Source organism: Bufo gargarizans, chromosome 6 (assembly GCF_014858855.1).
Source record: "Bufo gargarizans isolate SCDJY-AF-19 chromosome 6, ASM1485885v1, whole genome shotgun sequence".
In the NCBI taxonomy this organism is placed as follows: domain Eukaryota; kingdom Metazoa; phylum Chordata; class Amphibia; order Anura; family Bufonidae; genus Bufo; species Bufo gargarizans.
In genome coordinates this window covers 176,479,275-176,501,217 of record NC_058085.1, presented here as the reverse complement: position 1 = coordinate 176,501,217, position 21,943 = coordinate 176,479,275, and the positions used below count along the sequence as shown (strand labels likewise).

Below are 21,943 nucleotides of genomic sequence, written 5' to 3'. Positions count from 1 at the left end.
CTCCACAACGCAACTGATGGTCCCAACCCCATTTATAAGGCAAGAAATCCCACTTATTAAACCTGACAGGGCACACCTGTGAAGTGAAAACCATTTCAGGTGACTACCTCTTGAAGCTCATCAAGAGAATGCCAAGAGTGTGCAAAGCAGTAATCAAAGCAAAAGGTGGCTACTTTGAAGAACCTAGAATATGACATATTTTCAGTTGTTTCACACTTTTTTGTTATGTATATAATTCCACATGTGTTAATTCATAGTTTTGATGCCTTCAGTGTGAATCTACAATTTTCATAGTCATGAAAATAAAGAAAACTCTTTGAATGAGAAGGTGTGTCCAAACTTTTGGTCTGTACTGTATATATCCCCCCCCCCCTTTACACACTATGTACACACATTTTACTCACTTTTGGCTAAAAATCATATTTTCAATTGGCCTTTATTAAAAATATCGAGCAGTTCTGTCACAAAGAGTTAACAGTTTTTGTAACTGTGTGACTGGTACTTTCACTTTGTGCCTGTCATCTAATAATCCTTATCTCTAAATTACTAAGAGGTCAAAAACACTTATTTAAGTCACATTCTTATTAGTAAGAAAATAACTGAGCTATAGTGAGTGTTTATCAGAGAGCAGAAATAAGGAGCCCTTCGTCTCCCCAACTGATGGAAAAGAGAGAAAATCTAAAGGCTGCTTCTAGAGCATCTCAGCTATGTACAGAAAAATGGGCTTAATATTTTTAATAACAGTTCATTGAAAAAATGACTTTTTTAGTTGAAAATTAATAAAATGCAATAATAATTAAAAAGAATTGCCCCCAAAGGTGTACACTTACTAGCTGCTAAGGCTTGAAAGACTGGTCCTATTAGATTTTTTCCATCTCCACAAATCTAGTTATAAATATTAAGGAATGTTCACATCTGCGTTGGAGGCTCATTTCAGGGCTTCCATCACAAATTTTTATAAAAAAAATAGTGGAGGGAAAAGCTCTGAATAAATTATTATTTTCTCCACTAAAAGGTGTCCTCCCAAAGGGAAACTGAATGGATACCATTATAGTCAATGGGATCTCTTTAGCTCTGTCAGTTATCTGCTAAATCCGGCACTTGCGAACAATGCGAATAAAGAACGCTGATATGAAAGAACCCTTTAGTTGTATATAGGTCAGTGTTCCTTTATTAAGGTGCCTGTTCATTTTCAATAACCTTAATTGAGTATTCAGTATGCTTAAATTAAGTCTTTTAATTCCAGTATAGAAAGCTGTCTGCAAGTATGTAAATAAGCAGCTGTTCAAAGGATTAATACTTCATCCTGATGACTATTACTAAGCTTTTGTCAAAGGATTCAGGTGTGTGCATATTATTGAATTGTGTAACAATGTGCTTGGCATACTTTGCATTCTGGAGCTCAGCATACCATTACTGTCAGCTGAACATTTGTTCAGACAATTACAATCTATTCCGACTCCGCAATAACATTCATAGCCCGCAGGTTTTTTCAATAAGAGTTGGGAAGAGTGTAATAGGCCACTGACAAACACTTATCTCCCACTGCAACAAAAGATTGGAGATGTTGATTAGAGATGGCCTTGCAGTTCGCCCGGAAGTCATTTCGCGGCAAACTTTGCGTGTTCGCCATTCGCTGAACATGCAAACATATGGCTATATTCGCACCCCACAATATTCTTTTACCTTGTGAAGAACTTTGACTTATGACACATCCTTCAGGTGGTACAGGACAGCCAATTGAGACGTTTCAGCACAAGGACACACCCCCACCGTCTAAAAAAAAAAAACGGCAGACATTTTACATTTAGTCTTTTGCCAGTGTAGGGAGAGGTTGCTGTGTGAAGCAGGGACAGACTGTTAGGGACACCAAACGCTAGCTAATAGGGCCACAAAAGTCCCTTTAAGGATTAGTATAAGTGTGCTATCGATAGGTGTGACTTACTGAGGGGTGTAATATACTTATAGTATACTTTCTAACATGGAAAGTATATGATAGTGCATTTGTATTGTGTTGTGTGCAGTTCTGCTGCGATACTGCAGCTACAGTGACAAACGCTATTGGAACAAATAATTTCTACTAGTATGATATACCAGTTATACTCCCAACAAACTGATTGAAGCAGGGGTGTGATATACCAATAATATACTTTCTATATAGTGCATTTGGGTAGTGCAGCATTTGTTTGCGGTTTAGCTATGTTACCATATCTACACAGAGTGACAAACACTATTGGAACACATTTCTACTGGTGTGATTTAGCAGTTTCCCCCAAAAAAAACTGATGGAAGCAGGGGTGTTATATACTATTAATATACTTTCTATATAGTGCTTTTGGGTAGAGCAGCATTTGTTTGCGGTTTTGCTGAGATAACGCAGCTACACAGAGTGACAAACACAATTGGAAACAATAATTTCTACTGGTGTCATGTCACAAGTTCTCACAACAATATTTAGTGCACCAATCACTAATATCTCATGACACCTTATAAAATGTGAAGTTGTGCGTACCACGGGAAAAAATAATTGCATCATTAGGAATTTTCGCAATGGCGCTTTTTTAAACACTCGATCTGCATATACAGCAATTGTTATAACATGCATGTGAAATGTAATCAAATACAGTGCTTTAATGTCAAATTACTTACAGTGATCAGAAATTCTTCCTCAACATTGCGTAAATTGTTGCCAACCATATTTTCTGATCGCATCCAACTTTGGTCTGGTGAAAACCAGTTGCTGTAGTAGGCTGCGCCTATTTTGCGGTTCGCAAAAATTTGATCGTGTTTGTGAACCGTCCAGGCCCATGTTCTACCATCACTAATGTTGATCTATAGTGTGATTGCAGATGGAATGGAGGAACAGTTGATCTCCATGTATCCTTGCTTTATTATGGATATGTATCACTTCTTTATCAAACCTTAAAGGGGTTGTCTCACTTCAGCAAATGGCATTTATCATATAGAGAAAGTTAATTCAAGGCACTTACTAATGTATTGTGATTGTCCATATTGCCTACTTTGCTGGCTTGATAAATTTTTCCATCACATATACTGCTTGTTTCCATGGTTATGACCACCCTGCAATTCAGCAGCTGTGGCCGTGCTTACACACTACATAAAAAAGTGCTGGACTATGTGCACTCACGTTGTCCCAGCCACCAGAGAGGCCAGCTCTTTTTCCTATATTGTGCAAACTAAGCCACCGCTGCTAGATTACAGGGTGGTCGTAACCATGAAAATGAGCAGTGTATAATGTGATTGAAGAATTAATCTAGTCAGCAACGGAAGCAATATGGACAGTCACAATACTTTAGTAAGTGCCTTGTATTAACTATTTCTACATGCTAAATGTCATTTGCTCAAGTGAGACAACCCCTATAACTCTTAAGGACATTAATAACTTGGAATGCTTTCACTCATCTAAGAGAATGTGTTTCCATGACATATTGAACTTTATGTTCATGGTGGCAAGTGTGGGTTTGCTTGTTTGCCATCTGATTACTGGTACATTTTCATGGGCAAATGTTCATTCTTGGTCTGTGTGAAAGGGCCTTCAGGGTGATACACATACGTGTTTTTAGTCACACATTTTACTTGTGTATTTTAGATGTTTTTTTCTCTATAAAGACATCTATGGGAAATTGCTTGAAAAAACGTCACACCCAAACAGTGGCGTACATAGAGAATTAAGAGCCCGATAGCAAGGATCAGACCAGGCCCCCAACACAGGACAGAAGGGTTTCTGCCTAAACCCTTTTCAATGACCCTTGGGCCATTTTTCCACTACCTCATTTGCTAAAAGTTGTTCCTTTAGAGGGAAGAGTCCTGACCAAGTTTTCATCTCCAGTAGAAGAGGAGATCATCCCAACTAAGCCTGGGCCCCCTCTTGCCCTGGGCCCCATAGCAGTCGCATGGTCTGCCGCTATGGTAGTTACGCGCCTGCACCCAAAGGATGCTGCAATTTTAAAGAAACAGAAATGTGTTTATAGGACAATTTATAATTTCATACTGGTCAACATGTAACATAGTTAACCCCTTCAGGACCCTGCCATTTTTCACCTTAAGGACCAGGCCATTTTTAGCAAATTTGACATGTGTCACTTTCTGTGGTGATAACTTTAAAACGCTTTTACTTATCCAGGCCATTCTGAGATTGTTTTCTCATCACATATTGTACTTCATGACAGTAGTAAATTTGAGTCAAAATATTTTCTCTACTTTTAAAATAGATAGTAATACCTCCAAAAATAGTTATTAATTTGCATTCCCCATATGTCTACTTCATGTATGGATCACGTTGAAAATGACATTTTATTTTTTTGGGACGTTAGAAGACTTAGAAGTTTAGAAGCAAATATTAAAATTTTTAAGAAAATTTCCAAGACACAATATTTTAAGGACCAGTTCAGGGCAGCTGGGCAACAGCTGTGTGCATAAAGGCCTGAATCTGTTTACAGAAACACCCCATATGTGCTCAAAAACTTATGTATGGGCGCACAACAGGCTTCAGAGTGGAAAGAGCACCATGTGCTTTTAGAGAGCAGATTTAGCCGGAATGGTAAATGGGAGCTATTTCGCATATGAAGACACCCTAAGGTGGCTCTACAGTGAAAACCCCCAAAAAGTGACTGCATTTTGGAAACTACACCCAAGGAATCTTTTAAGGTGTGTAGTGAACACTGATCTCAAAGTTGTTTCCTAGAATCAGGAAACACTTGGCAGTGAAAATGAGAAATTGCATTTTTTTCTAGAAAAAGTTGCTTTACACCCACAGTTTTCACTTTCCCAAAGGGTAACATGACAAAATGCACCCCACATTTTGTTCCCAATTTCTCCCCAAATACAAAAACACCCCAAATGTGCTAAAAAAATGATGTATAGGTGCACAGCAGGGCTCTAGAGTCAAACAGCAAAATATGGATTTTGCTGACCTGAATTGGCAGAATTTTAGGTGCCATGTTGCATTAAAAAAAAAAATCCTGAGGTCCCCAGAAATTAAAACCCCCAAGAAGTGACCCCATTTTGGAAAGAGCACCCCTGTACGAACATTTTAAGGGGTGGAAAGGGTACTTTTGACCCAACAGTTGTTTCACAGAAATGAATATGTTGTGGTTGGTGAAAAGTGGATCTTTAACCGCTTGCCGCCACGCTAACGCCGAAAGGCGTCATCGCGGCGGCTCTCCCAGGTCACACTAACGCCAATAGGCGTCATCTCGCGAGACGCGAGATTTCCTGTGAACGCGCGCACACAGGCGCGCGCGCTCACAGGAACGGAAGGTAAGCGAGTGGATCTCCAGCATGCCAGCGGCGATCGTTCGCTGGCAGGCTGGAGATCCGAATTTTTTAACCCCTAACAGGTATATTAGACGCTGTTTTCATAACAGCGTCTAATATACCTCCTACCTGGTCCTCTGGTGGTCCCTTTTGTTAGGATCGACCACCAGAGGACTCAGGTAGGTCAGTACAGTCGCACCAAACACCACACTACACTACACCCCCCCCCCCGTCACTTATTAACCCCTTATAAACCCCTGATCACCCATGATCACCCCATATAAACTCCCTGATCACCCCCCTGTCATTGATCACCGCCCTGTCATTGATCACCCCCCTGTCAGGCTCCGTTCAGACGTCCGTATGATTTTTACGGATCCACGGATACATGGATCGGATCCGCAAAAAGCATACGGACGTCTGAATGGAGCCTTACAGGGGGGTGATCAATGACAGGCGGGTGATCACCCATATACACTCCCTGATCACCCCCTGTCATTGATCACCCCCCTGTCATTGATCACTCCCCTGTAAGGCTCCATTCAGACGTCCGCATGATTTTTACGGATCCATGGATACATGGATCGGATCCGCAAAACACATGCGGACGTCTGAATGGAGCCTTACAGGGGGTGATCAATGACAGGCGGGTGATCACCCATATACACTCCCTGATCACCCCCCTGTCATTGATCACCCCCCTGTAAGGCTCCATTCAGACATCAGCATGCGTTTTGTGGATCCGATCCATGTATCCATGGATCCGTAAAAAATCATGCGGATGTCTGAATGGAGCCTTACAGGGGGGGTGATCAGTGACAGGGGGGTGATTACCCTGATCACCCCCTGTCATTGATAACCCCCCTGTAAGGCTCCATTCAGACGTCCGCATGCGTTTTGTGGATCCGATCCATGTATCCATGGATCCGTAAAAAATCATGCGGATGTCTGAATGGAGCCTTACAGGGGGGTGATCAGTGACAGGGGGGTGATCACCCTGATTACCCTGATCACCCCCTGTCATTGATAACCCCCCTGTAAGGCTCCATTCAGACGTCCGCATGCGTTCTGTGGATCCGATCCATGTATCCATGGATCCGTAAAAAATCATGCGGATGTCTGAATGGAGCCTTACAGGGGGGGTGATCACCCTGATCACCCCCTGTCATTGATAACCCCCCTGTAAGGCTCCATTCAGACATCCGCATGCGTTCTGTGGATCCGATACATGTATCCATGGATCCGTAAAAAATCATGCGGATGTCTGAATGGAGCCTTACAGGGGGGGTGATCAGTGACAGGGGGGTGATCACCCTGATTACCCTGATCACCCCCTGTCATTGATAACCCCCCTGTAAGGCTCCATTCAGACGTCCGCATGCGTTTTGTGGATCCGATCCATGTATCCATGGATCCGTAAAAAATCATGCGGATGTCTGAATGGAGCCTTACAGGGGGGGTGATCAGTGACAGGGGGGTGATTACCCTGATCACCCCCTGTCATTGATAACCCCCCTGTAAGGCTCCATTCAGACGTCCGCATGCGTTCTGTGGATCCGATACATGTATCCATGGATCCGTAAAAAATCATGCGGATGTCTGAATGGAGCCTTACAGGGGGGGTGATCAGTGACAGGGGGGTGATTACCCTGATCACCCCGTCATTGATAACCCCCCTGTAAGGCTCCATTCAGACGTCCGCATGCGTTTTGTGGATCCGATACATGTATCCATGGATCCGTAAAAAATCATGCGGATGTCTGAATGGAGCCTTACAGGGGGGGTGATCAGTGACAGGGGGGTGATCACCCTGATTACCCTGATCACCCCCTGTCATTGATAACCCCCCTGTAAGGCTCCATTCAGACATCGGCATGCGTTCTGTGGATCCGATACATGTATCCATGGATCCGTAAAAAATCATGCGGATGTCTGAATGGAGCCTTACAGGGGGGGTGATCAATGACAGGGGGGTGATCAGGGAGTCTATATGGGTGATCACCCCCCTGTCATTGATCACCCCCCTCCCCCCCCCCCCCCCCCGGTAAGGCTCCATTCAGACATTTTTTTTGGCACAAGTTAGCGGAAATTTTTTGTTTGTTTTTGTTTTTGTTTTTTCTTACTAAGTCTCATATTCTACTAACTTGTGTCAAAAAATAAAATCTCACATGGACGCACCATACCCCTCACGGAATCCAAATGCGTAAACATTTTTAGACATTTATATTCCAGACTTCTTCTCACGCTTTAGGGCCCCTAAAAAGCCAGGGCAGTATAAATACCCCACATGTGACCCCATTTCGGAAAGAAGACACCCCAAGGTATTCCGTGAGAGGCATATTGAGTCCATGAAAGATTGAAATTTTTGTCCTAAGTTAGCGGAAAGTGAGACTTTGTGAGAAAAAAACAAAAAAAAAATCAATATCCGCTAACTTATGCAAAAAAAAAAAAATTCTAGGAACTCGCCATGCCCCTCATTGAATACCTTGGGGTGTCTTCTTTCCAAAGTGGGGTCACATGTGGGGTATTTATACTGTCCTGGCTTTTTAGGGGCCCGAAAGTGTGAGAAGAAGTCTGGGATCCAAATGTCTAAAAATGCCCTCCTAAAAGGAATTTGGGCCCCTTTGCGCATCTAGGCTGCAAAAAAGTGTCACACATGTGGTATCGCCGTACTCAGGAGAAGTTGGGGAATGTGTTTTGGGGTGTCATTTTACATATACCCATGCTGGGTGAGAAAAATATCTTGGTCAAATGCCAACTTTGTATAAAAAAATGGGAAAAGTTGTCTTTTGCCAAGATATTTCTCTCACCCAGCATGGGTATATGTAAAATGACACCCCAAAACACATTGCCCAACTTCTCCTGAGTACGGCGATACCAGATGTGTGACACTTTTTTGCAGCCAAGGTGGGCAAAGGGGCACATATTCCAAAGTGCACCTTTCGGATTTCGCAGGCCATTTTTTACACATTTTGATTGCAAGGTACTTCTTACACATTTGGGCCCCTAAATTGCCAGGGCAGTATAACTATGCCACAAGTGACCCCATTTTGGAAAGAAGACACCCCAAGGTATTCCGTGAGGGGCATGGCGAGTTCCTAGAATTTTTTATTTTTTGTCACAAGTTAGCGGAAAATGATGATTTTTCTTTTTTTTTTCTTTTTTCCTTACAAAGTCTCATATTCCACTAACTTGCGACAAAAAATAAAAAATTCTAGGAACTCGCCATGCCCCTCACGGAATACCTTGGGGTGTCTTCTTTCCAAAATGGGGTCACTTGTGGCATAGTTATACTGCCCTGGCAATTTAGGGGCCCAAATGTGTGAGAAGAACTTTGCAATCAAAATGTGTAAAAAATGCCCTGCAAAATCCGAAAGGTGCACTTTGGAATATGTGCCCCTTTGCCCACCTTGGCAGCAAAAAAGTGTGACACATCTGGTATCGCCGTACTCAGGAGAAGTTGGGGAATGTGTTTTGGGGTGTCATTTTACATATACCCATGCTGGGTGAGAAAAATATCTTGGTCAAATGCCAACTTCGTATAAAAAAATGGGAAAAGTTGTCTTTTGCCAAGATATTTCTCTCACCCAGCATGGGTATATGTAAAATGACACCCCAAAACACATTCCCCAACTTCTCCTGAGTACGGCGATACCAGATGTGTGACACTTTTTTGATGCCAAGGTGGGCAAAGGGGCACATATTCCAAAGTGCACCTTTCGGATTTCACCGGTCATTTTTTTACAGATTTTGATTGCAAAGTACTTCTCACACATTTGGGCCCCTAAATTGCCAGGGCAGTATAACTACGCCACAAGTGACGCCATTTTGGAAAGAAGACACCCCAAGGTATTCCGTGAGGGGCACGGCGAGTTCCTAGAATTTTTTATTTTTTGTCGCAAGTTAGTGGAATATGAGACTTTGTAAGGAAAAAAGAGAAAAAAAAAAAATCATCATTTTCCGCTAACTTGTGACAAAAAATAAAAAATTCTAGGAACTCGCCATGCCCCTCACGGAATACCTTGGGGTGTCTTCTTTCCAAAATGGGGTCACTTGTGGCGTAGTTATACTGCCCTGGCAATTTAGGGGCCCAAATGTGTGAGAAGTACCTTGCAATCAAAATGTGTAAAAAATGGCCTGCAAAATCTGAAAGGTGCACTTTGGAATATGTGCCCCTTTGCCCACCTTGGCAGCAAAAAAGTGTGACACATCTGGTATCGCCGTACTCAGGAGAAGTTGGGTAATGTGTTTTGGGGTGTCATTTTACATATACCCATGCTGGGTGAGAGAAATATCTTGGCAAAAGACAACTTTTCCCATTTTTTTATACAAAGTTGGCATTTGACCAAGATATTTTTCTCACCCAGCATGGGTATATGTAAAATGACACCCCAAAACACATTCCCCAACTTCTCCTGAGTACGGCGATACCAGATGTGTCACACTTTTTTGCTGCCAAGGTGGGCAAAGGGGCACATATTCCAAAGTGCACCTTTTGGATTTCACCGGTCATTTTTTACACATTTTGATTGCAAAGTTCTTCTCACACATATGGGCCCCTAAATTGCCAGGGCAGTATAACTACCCCACAAGTGACCCCATTTTGGAAAGAAGACACCCCAAGGTATTCCGTGAGGGGCATGGCAAGTTTTTAGAATTTTTTATTTTTTGTCGCAAGTTAGTGGAATATGAGACTTTGTAAGAAAAAATAAAAAAAATAAAATCATCATCATTTTCCGCTAACTTGTGACAAAAAATAAAAAGTTCTATGAACTCACTATGCCCATCAGCGAATACCTTAGGGTGTCTACTTTCCGAAATGGGGTCATTTGTGGGGGTTTTCTACTGTTTGGGCATTGTAGAACCTCAGGAATCATGACAGGTGCTCAGAAAATCAGAGCTGTTTCAAAAAGCGGAAATTCACATTTTTGTACCATAGTTTGTAAATGCTATAACTTTTACCCAAACCATTTTTTTTTTTGCCCAAACATTTTTTTTTTATCAAAGACATGTAGAACAATAAATTTGGCGAAAAATGTATATATGGATGTCGTTTTTTTTGCAAAATTTTACAGCTGAAAGTGAAAAATGTCATTTTTTTGCAAAAAAATCGTTAAATTTCGATTAATAGCAAAAAAAGTAAAAATGTCAGCGGCAATGAAATAGCACCAAATGAAAGCTCTATTAGTGAGAAGAAAAGGAGGTAAAATTCATTTGGGTGGTAAGTTGCATGACCGAGCAATAAACCGCTAAAGTTGTGGAGTGCCGATTTGTAAAAAAGGGCCTGGTCACTAGGGGGGTATAAACCTGTGGTCCTTAAGTGGTTAAGCTATGCAGACTAAATCAGAGATATAAGTGGTTTCGCAGTGGTAAATGGTGTCTTTCCTTATCCCCCTTTTGGAACACACCCTGTATCTTTTTTGAATACTTCCCTTCCTTGCTGTCTGGAGGACTTGACCTTGAAAATGTTGCCCCACGCACCATGACTTCCTGAAGTACTGGGACCCTCCCAGGCCTAGCAATGAAAAATTCGGGCCTCGATAACCACCTCTTGGAACTGAAGAAAGTTCCTTTGAGGCCTGCAGATTGAAATAGCATGTACATACTGTATTGCACATTGCCATCTGTACAATGTGTACTGCCAGATTTTTGTACCACACTTTTGTTTTCGTGTGGCACTGTAGGGCTTCAGAAGTTTATCTGAAAGATTCACCCCTTCCATGTGCCTGTTGTTGTCCAGGATACAAACTGGTTTGGGGTAGTGGTTGTGGTACTTCATACAGGAGCAGAGGAGATGGCGTTAGTGTGAATGGTGGTCAGTTCAAGGACGTCCCTCTTGTCCTTGTACTTAACCACCAGCATTTTCTCATGGAGGAGAGTCCTACTTTCACCCATTCTCAGTGGTTGCCCTACCAGGGATCTAGGGAGGCCTCTCAGATTTTTGCGAAATGTGCCACGAGCCACAGTACCTCTGGCAGTTAGAAAAATGAATAGGGGTATGCTGGTATAATAGTTATCCACATAGAGGTGGTAACCCTTATCCAGCAGTGGGTGCAGTAAGTCCCACACTCTCTTCCCACTAACTCCTAGGATGGGGGGGGGGCATTCTGGGGGTTCTATCCGGGAACCTTTCCCTTTGTAAATGCAGAACTTGTGGGTGTACCCGGAGCTACTCTCACAAAGTTTGTATAACTTTATGCCATACCTTGCCCGTTTGCTAGGCAGTTACAGGCGGAATCTAATCCTGCCTTTGAAAAGTAATAGGGACTCATCTACACAGACATTTTTATTTGGGTTGTATACCTCAGCAAACTTCGTGTTAAAGTGGTCAATGACAGGCCTTGAACGGACGGTTAAATATCGGGTCGTTTTGGGGTGGGCACTGTAAATTGCTGTTGTAGTGTAGGAATTTCCAAATTGACTCAAATTGTTTCCGGATCATGGTCTTACTGTAAATTGGAGTCTGGTAGAAAATTTCTGAACTCCAATATTGTCTAATATTTGGCTTCTTTACAACACCCATATGCAGCACGAGTCCTCAAAACTTCATCATCTCTGCTGCACTTACTGGAGTCCAACCTAGGGGTCTAGCATATGGTGATGTAGGGTTCTGATCAATGAATTGTTGGGTGTATAAATTGGTTTGGGCCACCATTAAATTTACAAAATCTTCAGAGAAGAAGAATGTAAAAAAATCTAGTTAAGTGAAGCCTACATAATCTATCTGTATTCCAGAACTTCCCTCCAAATCCAGAATTTGGGGCTGATAATCATCAGGGGGTGGGGTCCATATAGGCTCACTCTGGGGGGCTGCCTACGCTATTGTTCTGGGGCACCTTCTAGAGGGTCCCTCATCAGCGGATGATGATGAGGGGGTAGAGGAGTAGAGGAAAGTGGCACCCTCTTCTTCCTCACTGGCAGACTCAGTATTGGAGGCAAGCGTCGCAAATGTCTCTTCAGCTGGGTATACTACCTAAAATTGATTTCTGTTTAACACTAAATGTATTTTTTACACCAAAAAAAAAAAAAAAAAAGAAAACTGAGTACAAAAGCGACCAGTAAAAAAAATTTACTTATTGGTGCTCATGGCTGCAGAACGCACGCAAGCTGACGTTTGGTGTGTCCGTGCAGACACAGCAGTATAAAAATTTACTGCAGATACAAAAATAAGAACACTATCTAAAAATCAATATATATATATATATATAAGTGAAGAAAAATGGCGGCACTGGCTCCCAAGTGAGAAAACGGGTGCACGTCCCAAAGGGAATGGACTGACTTCCCTGATGAATATTCTAGGAAAAATGAGCGGCACTCCAGAAGTAAAAGTGGTGAACCCTTTATTCACACCAGTGGTGCAACGTTTCGGCTCAGATCGCGAGCCTTCCTCAAGCCTTGTAGCGCATCCAACCCACATTATAACGGGTATGAGCAGCTCAGAAAGACAGGGGCTCCCTAAAAACCAGGGTGTCCATCTGTGCTATCCAGGTGAAGCCATGTCACAACCACTAAGATAGAAAGCCTGAGTGATACGATATTTATATGCTATCTGCATTCTGTGGCATCTGTGTGCCCACAAGAGGAGATCCCTCTCGGGTAGAATGGCACTCAGTAATCCTAATGATGTCTGTGCATGGACTGCGGCTTTCGTGGTCATGACATGGCTTCACCTGGATAGCACAGATGGACACCCTGGTTTTTAGGGAGCCCCTGTCTTTCTGAGCTGCTCATACCCGTTATAATGTGGGTTGGATGCGCTACACTGAGTGCTATGATATAGTGGTTTCTCTCCATAAAGTAAGATGGCGTCGATAGTAGGTTTTCCTTACTGAGCATGCGCCTGGAGATAGACGTCCAGACTCAGGAAGATGACGCTGCAACCTAGTCTGACGACACCGGACGCCTTCTGCATGCATATCCCTGATTGGTGCTCTGCTACATCTGCGCAATGAATGGTAAACAACGCCGAGCAGCGGCATGACAGGAATCACCTCGCCTTCTTGGTATGTCTGCATGATCACCCCTCCTCTCTGTTCCTCCCTCCTGCAAAGTATATTAGATCAAAGCGCATCGATCGGATAGTTCGATTGTTTTAACTGACACTCGTGTCATTCATTCCTAGTCACATTGTATATGACATGTATGTTACATGTATTTTCTATTTGATCTGCACTTTGTTCATTATTTTTTAATATGCAATGTTTACATTGTTTTACATATGACGATATCACGATTTGTAACACACCCACTGGGTGGAGTGTGATCACATGTTGAATATGCTAATTGATTCACCTGTATATAATGCTGTGATTTGAGTTGTATATTTGCTTGAAAAAGGCTCAAGTGCAGAGCCGAAACGTTGCACCACCTGGGTGAATAAAGGTTCACTTACTTTTATCCATTGGAGTGCCGCCCATTTTTCTGGATTTATACATTGGGGTAAGAAGCCTATTCCCCTTGGGACGTGCACCCTAACTTCGTCTGAATTTGTACCAGTGCCGCCATTTTCCTTGAACTATATATATATATATATATATATATGTATATATATATAAAGGACAGTTCAGGCTTAGTTGTAGAGTTGGGAAGATGTAGTGGTTGAGTGGAGGAGTGTGGAGGAAGTAGGAGAGGTCGCCTCTCCTCTCAAGCTCTTTCTCTTGGGCTCCACGGCCCAGAGGAGCCATAGTTGTATCTCAGTACTAAGCCAGGAAGGCAGGGTCAGAAGAAAAGTCTCTATTCTACCATTCATGCTTCTGGAGTAGCAAGTGAATCTTGGTCAAGTTTATTATTGGACAAAGGAAGGACAAAGCCATTATTCTAGGCTCTAGGCGCCTTTGTATCTAAGTGTAGGACTTATTAGCTTCTGGCAGCCTAACTGTTATTTTAAGGACAGATACGATTTCTGTTGCATCGCTTGTGTGTAGAGGACGAGGACTTGAATTACCTCAACTGAGACTGAAGCAAGGCAAAGAGCTGTTTATCAGTGAGGACATAACTAACTACCCTAGCCTGACACATTACCACCAGCACAGCCTGTTACTGGGATTAATCACATCCAGCTTGCATGTGTATCAGAGACTGTTTAATAACTGGATGCAAACTGTTATCAAGAACCTGGTTATAGTAAAGTTCCTAGTTGGATTTAAACCTGCCTCATTCTTCTAACTCCACACCCCTACCACTCTACAATATTTTGCACCATCAAGGTGCTGGCTTCACTACAAAACCTAAACCAGAGGCCCAGCCGCACAACCACCAAAAAAATTAGCCCAGGTGCTGAACACTGAACAGTGCATTACGGACTAATCAGCACTTGGCGGTCACAGCTCGCATGCATAAAAAGTGGTGCAGAGCTGGAAAATTGTAAAGAATAAAAAATGACCAAAAAAGCACACAAACCAAATGGCGTCCGTAAAAAAAGGGCAGGGGGGGCTGCGGTGAGCAGACAGGAACAGGGATGGAGGGTAGTTTCGGGATCTAGAACAGCTGCAAATGTAAAAAAAAAAATTGTGCAGCAATTCAAGATGTTCTTCTTTTCTTCTTTCAGCAGGAAAAGCACAAATCGCAGTGGTGGTGCACCACAAGTCCCAGCCAACAAGCAGCACAGAGAAGGACAGAACCCCTCTGCATGCAGTCAACAGCTAGAATGGCTGACTGCAGAGAGGTTTAGCCTTTTCCTGTGCTGCTATAGCGCTACCATTGGCTGGAGCGTTGTTCCAGCCAATCGCAGAGCTGGCAGGGGACTCCAAACACTGGAGTCCCCTGCCTGACATCAAAGGAGATCGGTGCTGACTAGTTTAGCACTGGTCACCTACCCATGCCCGAAACCCGCCCCGCAGCTCCCTTCTGCTTCCGGCGCTGTGATGTGCCGTTCTTCGTTGACCAGCCAATCGCAGCGCTTGGAGCTGCAGGGGGGCAGAAAGACACCCGACATGAATACCTGCAGGTATAAGCAGCCATGGTGCCCAGATTCCCTCACAATCCCGCCCCAGCACCTGGCGGACCTTGCGCCGTACATATATGGCGCTAGTCCTTAGGATGAGTTCACAAGGGGCAAGATTTCCGCACGGGTGCAATGAGTGAGGTGAACGCATTGCACCCGCACTGAATCCTGACCCATTCACTTCTATGGGGCTGTGCACATGAGCAGTGATTTTCACGCATCACTTATGCGTTGCGCCAAAATCGCAGCATGCTCTATATTGTGCGTTTATCACGCAGAAGTGAATGGGGCTGAGTGAAAATTGCAAGCATCCGCAAGCAAGTGCGATTTTCACGCATGGTTGCTAAGATGACAGTCTATTTACTGTATTATTTTCCCTTATAACATAGTTATAAGGGAAAATAATAGCATTCTTTAATACAGAATGCTTAGTAGAAGGAAAAATAAAAAATAAAAATTAACTCACCTCCTCCTCTTCATCGCGTAGTTGCCGATCTCTTCTTACTTCTTTAATTATGAGATGCCGGCTAAAGGACCTGTGGTGACGTCACATGACATGGTACAATCACATGGTCCATCACCGTGGTGATGGACCATGTGATGATCTCAGTGACGTCACCACAGGTCCTTTGACAGGTCCTGAAGAAAGAACAGGAGACCGATCGATTGGAGGAGGTGAGTTAATAAAAAAAAAAAATGTAACCCTCAATTGACCTTCTACTAAGCATTCTGTATTAAAGAATGCTATTATTTTCCCTTATAACCAGGTTATAAGGGAAAATAAATACATCTACACACCACCGAACCCAAACCTGAACTTCAGTGAAGAAGTTCGGGTCTGGGTACCACATTCAGGTTTATCACACGCGTACAAAACGCATTGCACCTGCGCGATAAAAACTGAACAAAGGAACGCAATCGCAGTTAAAACTGACTGCAATTGGGTACCTACTCGCGTGGGTTTGCCGCAGTACACCCGGTATGCATCCTGAACAAATCCGTCACGCCCGTGTGAACTCAGCCTTAAGGGGTTAAAAAGTGGGCGTGGTATACTGGAAGAGGGTGGCTTAAAAGTTTTAGACTGATTTAGCAAGAGAGTTGCACAAATTTTGGTGCAAATCAGCACCTGTACCTTATTTTCTGACTTTAGGATTTTTTTATAAATTTGGCATCATTCATCCAACAATTTTTTTTATTTACTGGAGTATGAAACACCAGCCTTAATAATGGTGCACCTTTTGTGTTCTAGTTCCTCACAATTTTCCGTGTGGTTATTGTTGAGAACATTCTTGTTTACAGTCATAGGTTGGACCCTATGCTTTCTGCTGAGAAGTAGACACAATGGTATCCAGGCCAGGCAATGCTCTGAAATCTGAAGCAGCACAAACAATGCTAATAATTTGTTGTAGTATATCAGTGTGGTGTCCAGACTGCTTAGCCCACAGGTCATGGCCTATATTTTTAATACATCTTGGGTGCCCCTCTACTAATATATGGTGATTGGCAGCGACAGACCGAAATAAATTATTGTAAACAATTGAAACACTTTAAGTAACTGCTGATTCTAACCATTCAGTCCGCATTCCGCAACTTCATAAAATTCACAATTTATTATACAAAAGTTAAAAACAATGTAAGTCTAAAAATGTCAAGTGGTGGAGATACCAAACAGTGCCATAATGCAGACTGGAAACACCCCATGGTTGACACATGTCAGATCACTACAGGGCCCTTACTCATAACCTAGTGTTATATCAAGATAAATATATATGTGCACATACTTGGGGGCCATAGGTTAAAGCTACTTGAACACAAGCATTAAAATCTAGTGATAGACGAACATCGGCCAGGACGATTTGCGAATGCGGCGGGCCCCATTCACTTTAATGGCAGGCAAACCTGAAAAACTTTCAGCTCATATTTGCAGCCAGCAAACACTTACTAGAAGTACACAACACGGACAATGACATACCAGAGGGGGATCATTGGAAAAAATTGCCACAAAAAAATATGTATGTTAATAAGGGGCCATTTTTATGCGTCTTAAAGGGAAACTCTCAAAAATGTGCCGTGCTGGAGCCTATCGGTTTGATGTATACAAATGTGCAGCACTCCATGTTTTTGTATCCTGCAGAGTCCATTAAAAAAATGCATACATTAACATAAATTTGCTTTCTAGCATGGAACTGTATGGTGAACGGACGGCACTGTACGGCATCAGTCTGAGGCAGCTGTTAACGCATACATTTTTGGTATGCATTAAATGGATAGCAAAAATAGGATGTGAACCCAGCCCTAGTGTCAGAATAAGCACCAGTACACATCAGAGCAATGTGCCATGTACAGAGCGCTACCTGGTCCTGGTGGTCAGGGATGAGGACTGTGTTTCCCAAGGATCATTTTCTACTGGGAAATACAGGGCACAGTATAATACACTAGAATCTATATAATATAAAGATATTAGCTGTACCCCCGAATGATAATACAATTAGGTGGTCATTTAATATATAGAAATACGTCTTTGTTAGGCCTCATGCACACGGCCGTTGTTTGGCTCCGCATCTGAGCCGCAGTTTTTGCGGCTTGGATGCGGACCCATTTACTTCAATAGGGCCGCAAAAGATGCGGACAGCACGCCGTGTGCTGTCCTCATCCGTTGCTCCGTTCCATGGCCCCGCAAAAAAAATAGAACATGTCTGATTTGCTGACAAGAATAGGCATTTCTACATGTCCTATTCTTGTCCGGTTTGCGGACCGCAAAAAACTGAACTGTCGTGTGCATGAGACACAGATTATGGCACAAAGGTCCTTAGTACCGCAATCTGCATATTTTTCCCGCTCATGCCAGGTCTAAAAATTGATGAAGTGGGCAGGAAAAGGGATACAGTTATGGCTATCCAGTTATGGGATACCACCGCCATACATTGACCGGATAACACCGCTGTACAGTGACCGGATAACGCCGACATACCATGACCGGATAAAAGGGTATAAGAGGGCACAGTACAGTAAATGACTAGGGGCACTGCACAGGGTGTGGTAAAAGGGTACAATACAGGGTATAAGGGGGCACAATACAGGGTGTGGGGCACAGTCACTTGACCCTGTGACATTAGAAGATCCTTATGGTGAATGCGGTTTATATGCCACCATAATGAGAGGCAGCGGATTGAGACAGGGGTGTGATTATGTGGCTAGAGATAAAAAAATTAACTGTCAGCCAGTACAGGCGCCAAAAATTAGCCAATAGGCGTTCACCTGACAGCAAAGAACTTTGGATTCTGTGGCTGGAGGTACATTAGGCTGTCACAGGATAAATATGTAACTGTCGGCCAGTACAGACCCCAAAAATTAAGCAATATACTTTCACCTGACAGCACAGAACTTTGGATTCTGTGACTGGAGGTACAATAGGTGGTCACAGGATAAATATGTAACTGTCGGCCAGTACAGGCCCCAAAAATTAGGCATTCATCTGACATAAAATGCCTTTTATGCCGCTGTATATATACATAAGGCAAGGACCATTCTTTGTTCTGGGTGGTGGCAGAAATGTGTTGGCTGGCATGAGGAAAGGTCAGGCTGGGAACTGCGTTGCAGTCTCGCTGCGTGAAAAACTCATCTTTAAGGGGCCATACTGGTATATTTTTTCTATTCAAATCATTATGGTTAGTTTTGGCAATAAGTTGACGTCTACCTTTTTGTCTCACTATTGATTTTGCCCAGTTAATAACAGTGGGTGTGTAACCTCATTGTAATAATCAATAACAATACTCACTTACATTTCATTCTAGTAAGCTCACCCACTGGAATTTCCATCATAATGTATTTTGGATGACAAAAAGATGCATTTAATATTGTGTTTATAGAAATGGGCTTACAATAGGTTCAGGTAAAAATGTTACATAGAATTTACATAATCTCGCTTAAGAATCAGATACAAAAATGGTATGCTCTCCAGTGATGAAGCGTGCGTTGCCAGAACCCAGGACAAGCCAAGCATTGTGCCCCCCTCCCTAAGCTGTGAACATGCCTGTTTTTACAGATAATGTACTACATGTTACCTGCAGTCCTATGTAACACTACAGATTACATAGTGATCACTCTCTGAGTACAGATAGTGTAGTAGATGGATGGATGGAACTAGAACATACACAGTGTGACCTGAAGTCTGGGGACAGGCTGCAGAAGTGTGGGCCAAATTCTCACAACAACCCCTACCCCCCACAACCCTATTGTGAAACTGATATTTTGATGGATATTATATACATCACTACAAAATATACAGTAGAATACAGCACCACATACCTGTTACATTAAGTGACATTTCCTCTGATGTAGACTCTTTCCTCACTGTCTCCATAAGACCACCATGATACCGTTACGAAACCAGAGAGTGTGGATTCTCTGTGTCAACCAAGGGATGGCAGCCACTAACCTCTAGTGTGTTATTCAACACTCTCACGGGAGACAGGGCAGGGAGACAGCAAGCGAGAAACTGAACCACTACCTACAGGATTAGCGAATATTGTTGACAACTGACTCAAAGTCAGACAACAGGTAACAATCCAGTAGTTTGAGTTGCAGTAAGAACTGTAGATAGCGTTGGTGAGAAGTTGTATTGAAGAGAAGACTGGAGTAAAGGCAGCAGCTGATGATGGTCAGAGGCAGAAGCTGAAGCGTGGTCAGAGACAAGTCAGAGGTCAGAAGCTGGTATCAGATAGTAGCGTGGTACAGAGGATCAGACAGGCTCAGAAGAGTCCAGTAGTCAATGCAGGCGGCAGTCAAACAGGCCGGGTCAAACACAGAATTGCAGATCAGAACACCTTTTCTATTACTGTTGGTAACTAAATGCTTAGGCAACTTCCTGGAAGAGGAAGCTGCTATTTAACCTTGTAACCCAGCCCAGAGGCTGTACTGGGAGGAAGGTAGCACGTGCCCCTGAAAGCATAAATGACAGGAATCGGCATGGGATGGAGCACGAAGGCAGCATGGCTGGAGGATGCGTCTGGCAGGCACACCACACATGTGGTGGAGACAGCAGTGGGCAGCGAGGAAGGAAATGCTGGGGATATGACAGGTTAGACAGCGGGAGGTATGACAGAAGGCCCAGGCCTAACAGATACCTTCTTTCAGCTGCATCTCGTCTCTGCAGAAGAAACATTTTTTAGATTCCTCACTTTACCATCCTGGTGCCTCAAAACTGTAATCCTCCTGCTACCCTCAATACTGTGCTAGTGCCATACAGATAGTCCCCCATAAAAATCTGCTCCCAAACAGTCCTCAATGGTAATAGTGTTCCGCGTAGTACCTACAAAAATAACCTTATTAGTAGGGATGAGCAAACTCAAACTGTATAGTTCGGGTTCGTACCGAATTTTGGGGTGTCCTTGACACGGACCCGAACATTTTCGTAAAAGTCCGGGTTCGGGTTCTGTGTTCGTCGCTTTCTTGGCGCTTTTGTGACGCTTTCTTGGCGCTTTTTGAAAGGCTGCAAAGCAGCCAATCAACAAGCGTCATACTACTTGCCCCAAGAGGCCATCACAGCCATTCCTACTATTGGCATTTCTGTGATTGGCAAGAGCACCATGTGACCCAGCCTCTATTTAAGCTGGAGTCACATAGCGCCGCCCGTCACTCTGCTCTGATTAGCGTAGGGAGAGGTTGCGGCTGCGACAGTATGGCGAGATTAGGCAGATTAACTCCTCCAAAGGACTTGATTATTGATCGATCTGCAGCTGTGGGTCATTGAGCTGCTGATACTCAATTGCTCACTGTTTTTAGGCTGCCCAGACCGTTTGTCAGTCACTTTTTTCTGGGGTGATCGGCGGCCATTTTGTGTCTTGTGGTGCGCCAGCACAAGCTGCAACCAAGTGCATTTAACCCTCAATGGTGTGGTTGTTTTTTGGCTAAAGCCTACATCAGGGTGAAGTTGTCACACCAAGTGCATTTAACTAGCAATAGTCTGTTTATTTTTTGGCCATATACTACATCAGGGGCAAGCTGCGCCTGTCACCAAGTGCATTTAACCCTCAATGGTGTGGTTGTTTTTTGGCTAAAGCCTACATCAGGGTGAAGCTGTCACACCAAGTGCATTTAATTCAAGGGAAATGTCGCACTAAGATGAGAAGGGGATCCAAGAAGAGGTGCACCCACTAACAGACAGCACCCAGTCTGATGGAGATAAATAATTAAAAGAGTAGAAGTGGGGCACTCACCAAAAGCATAGGGATCCCGAAAAAAAACCTCAGTTTTGCTCCTCTCCACGGAAATCTTTAGTAAAAGGCGAAAGATTTATACGTTCTGAAGAGAAACCAGAGTATATGCATTTAACCAGCAATAGTCTGTTTATTTTTTGGCCATATACTACATCAGGGGCAAGCTGCGCCTGTCACCAAGTGCATTTAACCCTCAATGGTGTGGTTGTTTTTTGGCTAAAGCCTACATCAGGGTGAAGCTGTCACACCAAGTGCATTTAACCAGCAATAGTCTGTTTATTTTTTGGCCATATACTACATCAGGGGCAAGCTGCGCCCGTCACCAAGTGCATTTAACCCTCAGTAGTGTGGTTGGTCAAGCTGTCACACCAAGTGCATTTAACCAGCAATAGTCTGTTCATTTTTTGGCCATATACTACATCAGGGGCAAGCTGCGCCTGTCACCAAGTGCATTTAACCCTCAGTAGTGTGGTTGGTCAAGCTGTCACACCAAGTGCATTTAACC

The 21,943-nt window shown here is 43.3% G+C and overlaps 1 pseudogene; it reads right to left on the bottom strand.

Moving 5' to 3' along the window:
* Nucleotides 1-21,433: 21,433 nt before the first annotated feature.
* On the bottom strand, nucleotides 21,434-21,543 carry LOC122942911 (annotated as a pseudogene).
* Nucleotides 21,544-21,943: the final 400 nt, after the last annotated feature.